At 42.9% G+C, this 6,000-nt stretch overlaps 1 pseudogene; it reads right to left on the minus strand.

Annotated features, from left to right (window-relative positions):
- Positions 1-3,049: 3,049 nt before the first annotated feature.
- On the minus strand, positions 3,050-5,759 carry LOC100760798 (annotated as a pseudogene).
- Between the last annotated feature and the right edge of the window lie 241 nt (positions 5,760-6,000).

Here is a 6,000-nt window from a genome sequence, read left to right on the forward strand (position 1 = left end):
GAATGTGATGTAAGACTGCCCTATTACCAGTGAAATGTATCACATGTGGAGGCTTCTCTGGTCCTGAGGCTTCCTTCCTCACTCAAGACATCCTTGGCCCCTAGCCCTTCCTGTGTCCCCCAGTTCTAAAACAGATGTCTGTAGTCCATTTTGTGTTGCTATAACAGAATAACATGACCGAATAATCAATACAGAAATTTATATCTCACACTTCTGGGGGCTAAGTCCAAGAAAACGACACTGGCATCTGGCAGTGTCATTCCTAATGTAGCATAAATGGTAGAGGGGCAAGAGAATCCATGCATAGCAAGAATAAGCCAAGAAAACACATCATTTTAATCAGAAACCCTATCTGTAAAGTAGAATTAATTTAATTCATCCATGAGGCATGTCCTTCTTGACTTGATGATCACCTCTTAAAAGTGTCTACTTTTAGTACTGTTACAAAAGCATTTCATCAGGAGACTTGAAGGGACATTCAGACCATAGGGATGCTATCATCAGGAAGTTGTCTAGGGTAGTCAGGTGGATTATCTTCCTCTGCCAAATTTAAAGACAAGGGCATTAAGGAAACCAAGGTCTCAGCACTAAGCCAAGATTTCTTGGAAACAGAAACAACACACACACACACACACACACACACACACACACACACACACAAGACAGAGAGAGAATACAAAATACACAAAGAGAGACAGTGACCTGATAGAGAAAGGATCCAAAGATAACATCTGTCAGAGGCAATTTTTTTATATATACTTGGTAATGGGTAATTCTCTCTGTCCCATAAAACTAGCTTGTTTGTGCTATTGGATGGGAATAATCCAAACCAAAAAAAAGGAAGTTGACTGGTTCTCCATACAAGACACCCTCCTTGGTGAGAGATTTGAAAATCTCACTAAACAGTTCCCTCCAGTAGGAAAAAGCCCACTCAGTCTTTGTCTTGGAGAGGGAAAAGAAGCAGGAAGTCAACTATCTTAAATGTTTAAATGAAAAGTACATTAATATTCCTAGAGCCACTTTTCCCAGTGTCTGCCTGCCAAAGAGCTGTCTACCTTCCAATTTCTAATAGCACTGGCCTTGCCAAATGCTTCATAAGTTGGCGCCTATCGTCCTTAGGACTTTGTGTTTAAGACTATGATGACATACTATTCCTTAGTAATTTAACATACAGGGATGAAGAGATGGCTTGGGCATTAAGAACACTTGCTGCTCTTACAGAGGACCTGGTTTGGGTTTGTGGGAAAAGAATAATCTTTGTGTCACACAAAGTAACACATGAACAAAACAAGAGTAGCTCAGCAAAGTGATTTTTTTCCCCTAAAAGAGTTCTTGAAAACTCACACCAGGCTAGTGAGCATGCATGTCCAAGATGGTTTCTGTTGTTTATCAATAAATGCAGGTGAAGACAGTATCTCATCCCATTGATGGAGCTTGACTTCACCCTCTGAGCTAATTGGCTATTCAGTATAAAGGTGGAGGGAGAGGCCCTCCTCGGGCTATCTATCTTTGCTTTTTAAATATTATATATTTCTCACAATACCCCCTTTATTATAATTTTTACCCAGCATATGTTGACTTTTTTTTGTTTGTTTTTTGTTTTGTTTTGTTTTTTCGAGACAGGGTTTCTCTGTGGCTTTGGAGGCTGTCCTGGAACTAGTTCTTGTAGACCAGGCTGGTCTCAAACTCACAGAGATCCACCTGTCTCTGCCTCCCGAGTGCTGGGATTAAAGGTGTGCACCGCCAACGCCTGGCTCCATATGTTGACTTTATGGTGCCTTTATTAACAGTGAATTTTTGCTATAAGTGATGCTCAGGCATGGCCTACAGTGAGCCACCTATTGTGGAATATTCCTTTACACTGTGTGAATATACATCACTGTGATTGATTTAATAAAAAGTTAAACAGCCAATAGCTAGGCAGGATTTTCAGAGCAGAGAGAACACTGGGAAGAAGGGCAGAGATGCCAGGAGGCCCCAGCAGACAGAGGAGTCAGGGCATGCAGGAGAGGTAACAAGCCATGAGCCACATGGCCACATGTAAATTAATAGGAATGGGTTGATTTAACTTTCAGGAACTAGTTAGAAACATGCCAAAGGTATTAGCTGAGTTCTCATAATTAATAAATAAGTCTCTGTGCTGTTTTTGTGAGCTAGCAGCCCAAAGAAAAATCTGCCCACACCCACCTTCCTGGGGTTGGTGGGGTCCCAAGACTCAGGGATTGACCTGTCCCAACTGGAATGTACTGTTTTTACCCTGGCTAGCGATTCTATTCTCTTGACTAGGAGATTTCTCTTACTAGGGCTTTACTGCTATTTTACTTTTCTCCCTATAAAGAGGTATAATTATACAAGAGTCAGATCAGGGATTGGGTTCCCCAAACACCTTTGACATCTCTGGCTTCTACCAGGATCAAGCTGCAAAGAGACTCATGGACGGTTTGTGCTTTCTGCAGCAGAGAATCCAGTTTGTTGGTTTTGTTTTGGTGGCAGTGGTGGTTTTGTTTGTTTGTTTGTTTGTTTGGGTTTTTTGGGGGGCAGAGTTTCTTTGTGTAGCCTTGGCTGTCCTGGAACTTGCTCTGTGCACCAGGCTGGTCTCAATCTCACAGATATCTTCCTGCCTCTGTGTCTTGAGTGGTAGGATTAAAGATGTGTGCCATGACTGCCCGGCTTTGGTTTTGATTTGGGGTTTGGGGGGGGGGGTGTTGTTACTATTGGGTTAATTGTTTGTTTGTTTGTTTGTTTGTTGCATTCTTTTTACCCTGGGCTGCCTAGCCTTTTTTTTTCCTTCTGTTTTAATCATCCACCATCCCTCTGAAGAAGTGACCCTGACATGATGAAATTGGAGTAATGAGCAGTCTGACTACTTTAAGCAGAATGGAGTCATTGGGCAAGGCAGTCAGGCTACAACTCCAGGGGGCCCATCTAAAAGACCAAAAGTGTGTTGGCAGTTTTGCTTGTGTAACAGCCAGGTGTATGGAAGAAAGGAAATGTAGCAGTACTTTCCTTTGAGCCTCCAGCTCACAAATAATGACATGGAGACTTATCATTAATTATGAAAACCCGGCCTTAGCTTAGGATTATTCTCAACTAGCTCTTAAACTTAAGTTAACCCACTTATATGAATCTACATTCTGCCACATGCCTTCGCCTCTCTTCCATCTTGCACCTCCTGTTTCCTCTCTGTGGCTGGCTGGCGACTCTTCTTTTCTTCCTCCCAGGATTCTCTGTCGACCAGGAAGTATCGCCTATCTCTCCTGCCTAGCAATTGGCCATTCATTGTTTTATTACACCAATCATAGCAACACATCTTCACTGTGTACAAATATCTCAAAACAAGGCAGTCCTTCACTGATGCCTAGAAGTTGATGTGAGGGAGAAACAGAGGCCAAAGTTGTTAACATTAATCCTAAGTGGGGACCAGAAGTTAGAAGAGATGGTATCTCTTAAATGTCAAAATCCACTAGAGTCTCCTGATGGCATCACAAGAACATCCATGGACTGGGTCCTCCTCTTGGTTTTTCACTTTGGTCTATAAGGCTGGTCTCCAGAATAGTGAACTTGGGATCTGCTTTCAGGCCTTTGATGGCTTTTGGTGTTGTTTGAATCAGCATGGGATTTCCACTCCCACTGGCTTCTAAGTAGGGGGAAGAAAGAAACATAGCCAGCATTTAATTTTTAGGTTAAAACAATAGTAGCTGTAGATAGATGCAGCAGTGAGCCATGGTCTGGAGTAGTATATCTCAGCGGCATTTTTCTTATAAAGAAGAAAAGCATTAATGAGAAATAGCTATATAACCAACATCTCATATAAATTGAAGGTTGTATGTGGAGTACAATCCTATGCAATCTAAATTATTTATCAACTTGACACAAGCTAGGGTTGCCTGGGAAAAGGGCACCTCAATTAAGAAAATGTCCCTATTAGATTGTCTATGGTGCATTTCTTGCTTACTGATTGATGTGGGAGGGCTCAGCCCACTGGGGCTGGTACCATTCTTGGGGGTTGCATAAGAAACCAGGCTAAGCCGGGCAGTAGTAGTGGTGCATACCTTTAATCCCAGCACTCAGGAGGCCAAGGCAAGCAGATCTCTGTGAGTTTGAGCCTAGCTTGAACTACAGAATGAGTTCCAAGATGGGCTCCAAAGCTATACAGAGAAACCCTGCCCAAAAGTGGTGTCATTGGCCCAGTCCAGAACCTTGGCTTCAGTTTCAAATGATAATAAAATGGACATGACTGGTCCAAAGATCTTTTCTCTCATGTTATCTCTGCAAGGGGTTATGTAATATCCAAATTTTAATATAGGATCCTTTGGAACATGCAGATCTCCAACATACAGCACGGTAGCATCTTGCGCCTTTGCTGACTTTACAAACCCAAGGACTTGTTCCAGATGTGGACTATCTTCTGGGGGGGGGGTCCTCCAATTTTTATCTTTCAGTCTGTTTCATAACTTCCTTTGTAAATTTATCAACAATTTTTTTTGCACAAACACTCTGGTGCCATTACAGCAAACCTGGCCTTGTGAGAGGAAGTTGGCCACCAGTGCCCCCTTCACAGTGTTTTCCACATTACAGTCTGAGAAGATGACAAGAGATTTGCCTCCAAGTTCCAAAGTTATTCCTTTAGCTAACATCTCCATGATCTTCATGCCAGTAGTCATGCTTCCAATGAAGGGGACTTTGGCCACATTAGGATGCTGACACAGAAACTGGCCTATAGCCACCCCACCTTGCACCACACTGAAGAGGCCAGGAGATGCACCAGCTTTGGTGTAGATCTCAGCCAGGAGCAAAGCCAACACAGGAATAAAGGGAGAAGGCTTAAAGATCATGGCATTACCAGATGCCAAAGCAGGAGCAGACTTCCAACAGGCAATCTGACAGGGGTAGTTTCATGCTCCTATCCCCACACACACCCCAAGTGACTCTCTTCTGATGTAACCAAAGGACCCTCCTGGGAGTTGGAGGGTCCTCCTGCCATGGATGTAGTCAGGCCTGCATAGTATTCCAGGCACTGCCAGGAAGTGTCAATATCCAGGCAGGCCTCAAATATGGATTTTCCATTGTTGATTGCCTCTATGGTGGCAATTGCATCCTTCTGTTCCTTTATCATCCCAGCAGCATCTAAAAGGACTTCCCAATGCTCCACACCAGATCTTTTACTCCAGACTTGAAAGGCAGCCTTTGCATTTTTAAAAGCCAAATTTGCTTCCTTTTCTCCTGAACACTGTAAAGTAGTTATCACTCTTCTGGTGACTGGTTCAAGCCTTCTCCGTACCACAGCTGTCCACTGACTCCTCACAGGCCACCGGGATAGTTGAGCAGCTCCAACTGGAGGAAGGTGCCAATGCTCATGGTGGCAATCACTGCAATCCCGGGAGTACAAAAGAGCAATGTCAGACCAGACCCGACTGCACAAAGAAACATCTGTTGAGTCAAATTCTCAACTTTTACATACCTTGCTTTTGTCAATTCTGGGGAGAAAAAAAGCATTCATCTGTCTTAATCATTATCAACAATGAGCCCAGCTGTGATGATCTTTTATAAGCAGACACAGATATTCTTATGAACCTGGTAGTTAATTGGTTTACATGACAGTGTTGTACAATGTCATTTTAACAAAGGAAGCTGAGCCGGGTGTTGGTGGCACATGCCTTTAATCCCAGCACTCGGGAGGCAGAGGCAGGCAGATCGCTGTGAGTTTGAAGCCAGCCTGGTCTCCAGAGCGAGTGCCAAGATAGGCTCCAAAGCTACACAGAGAAACCCTGTCTCAAAAAACCAAAAAAAAAAAAAAAAAAACCAAAAAAATGAAAAAACAAAAGGAAACTGAATCCATGTAACAATAAATATTTCCACCAGCAGTCCGAGCCCCACTGCCATGTGGGCACCCAAAATAACAGAGTCTTATATTATTTACAATGCTGCTGGTCAATGACTAGGATTTCTTATCTGCTATCTCAGTCTTAATTATCAACCATAATTATTAATCTATAAATT

This window comes from Cricetulus griseus, chromosome 3 (assembly GCF_003668045.3).
Source record: "Cricetulus griseus strain 17A/GY chromosome 3, alternate assembly CriGri-PICRH-1.0, whole genome shotgun sequence".
NCBI lineage: Eukaryota > Metazoa > Chordata > Mammalia > Rodentia > Cricetidae > Cricetulus > Cricetulus griseus.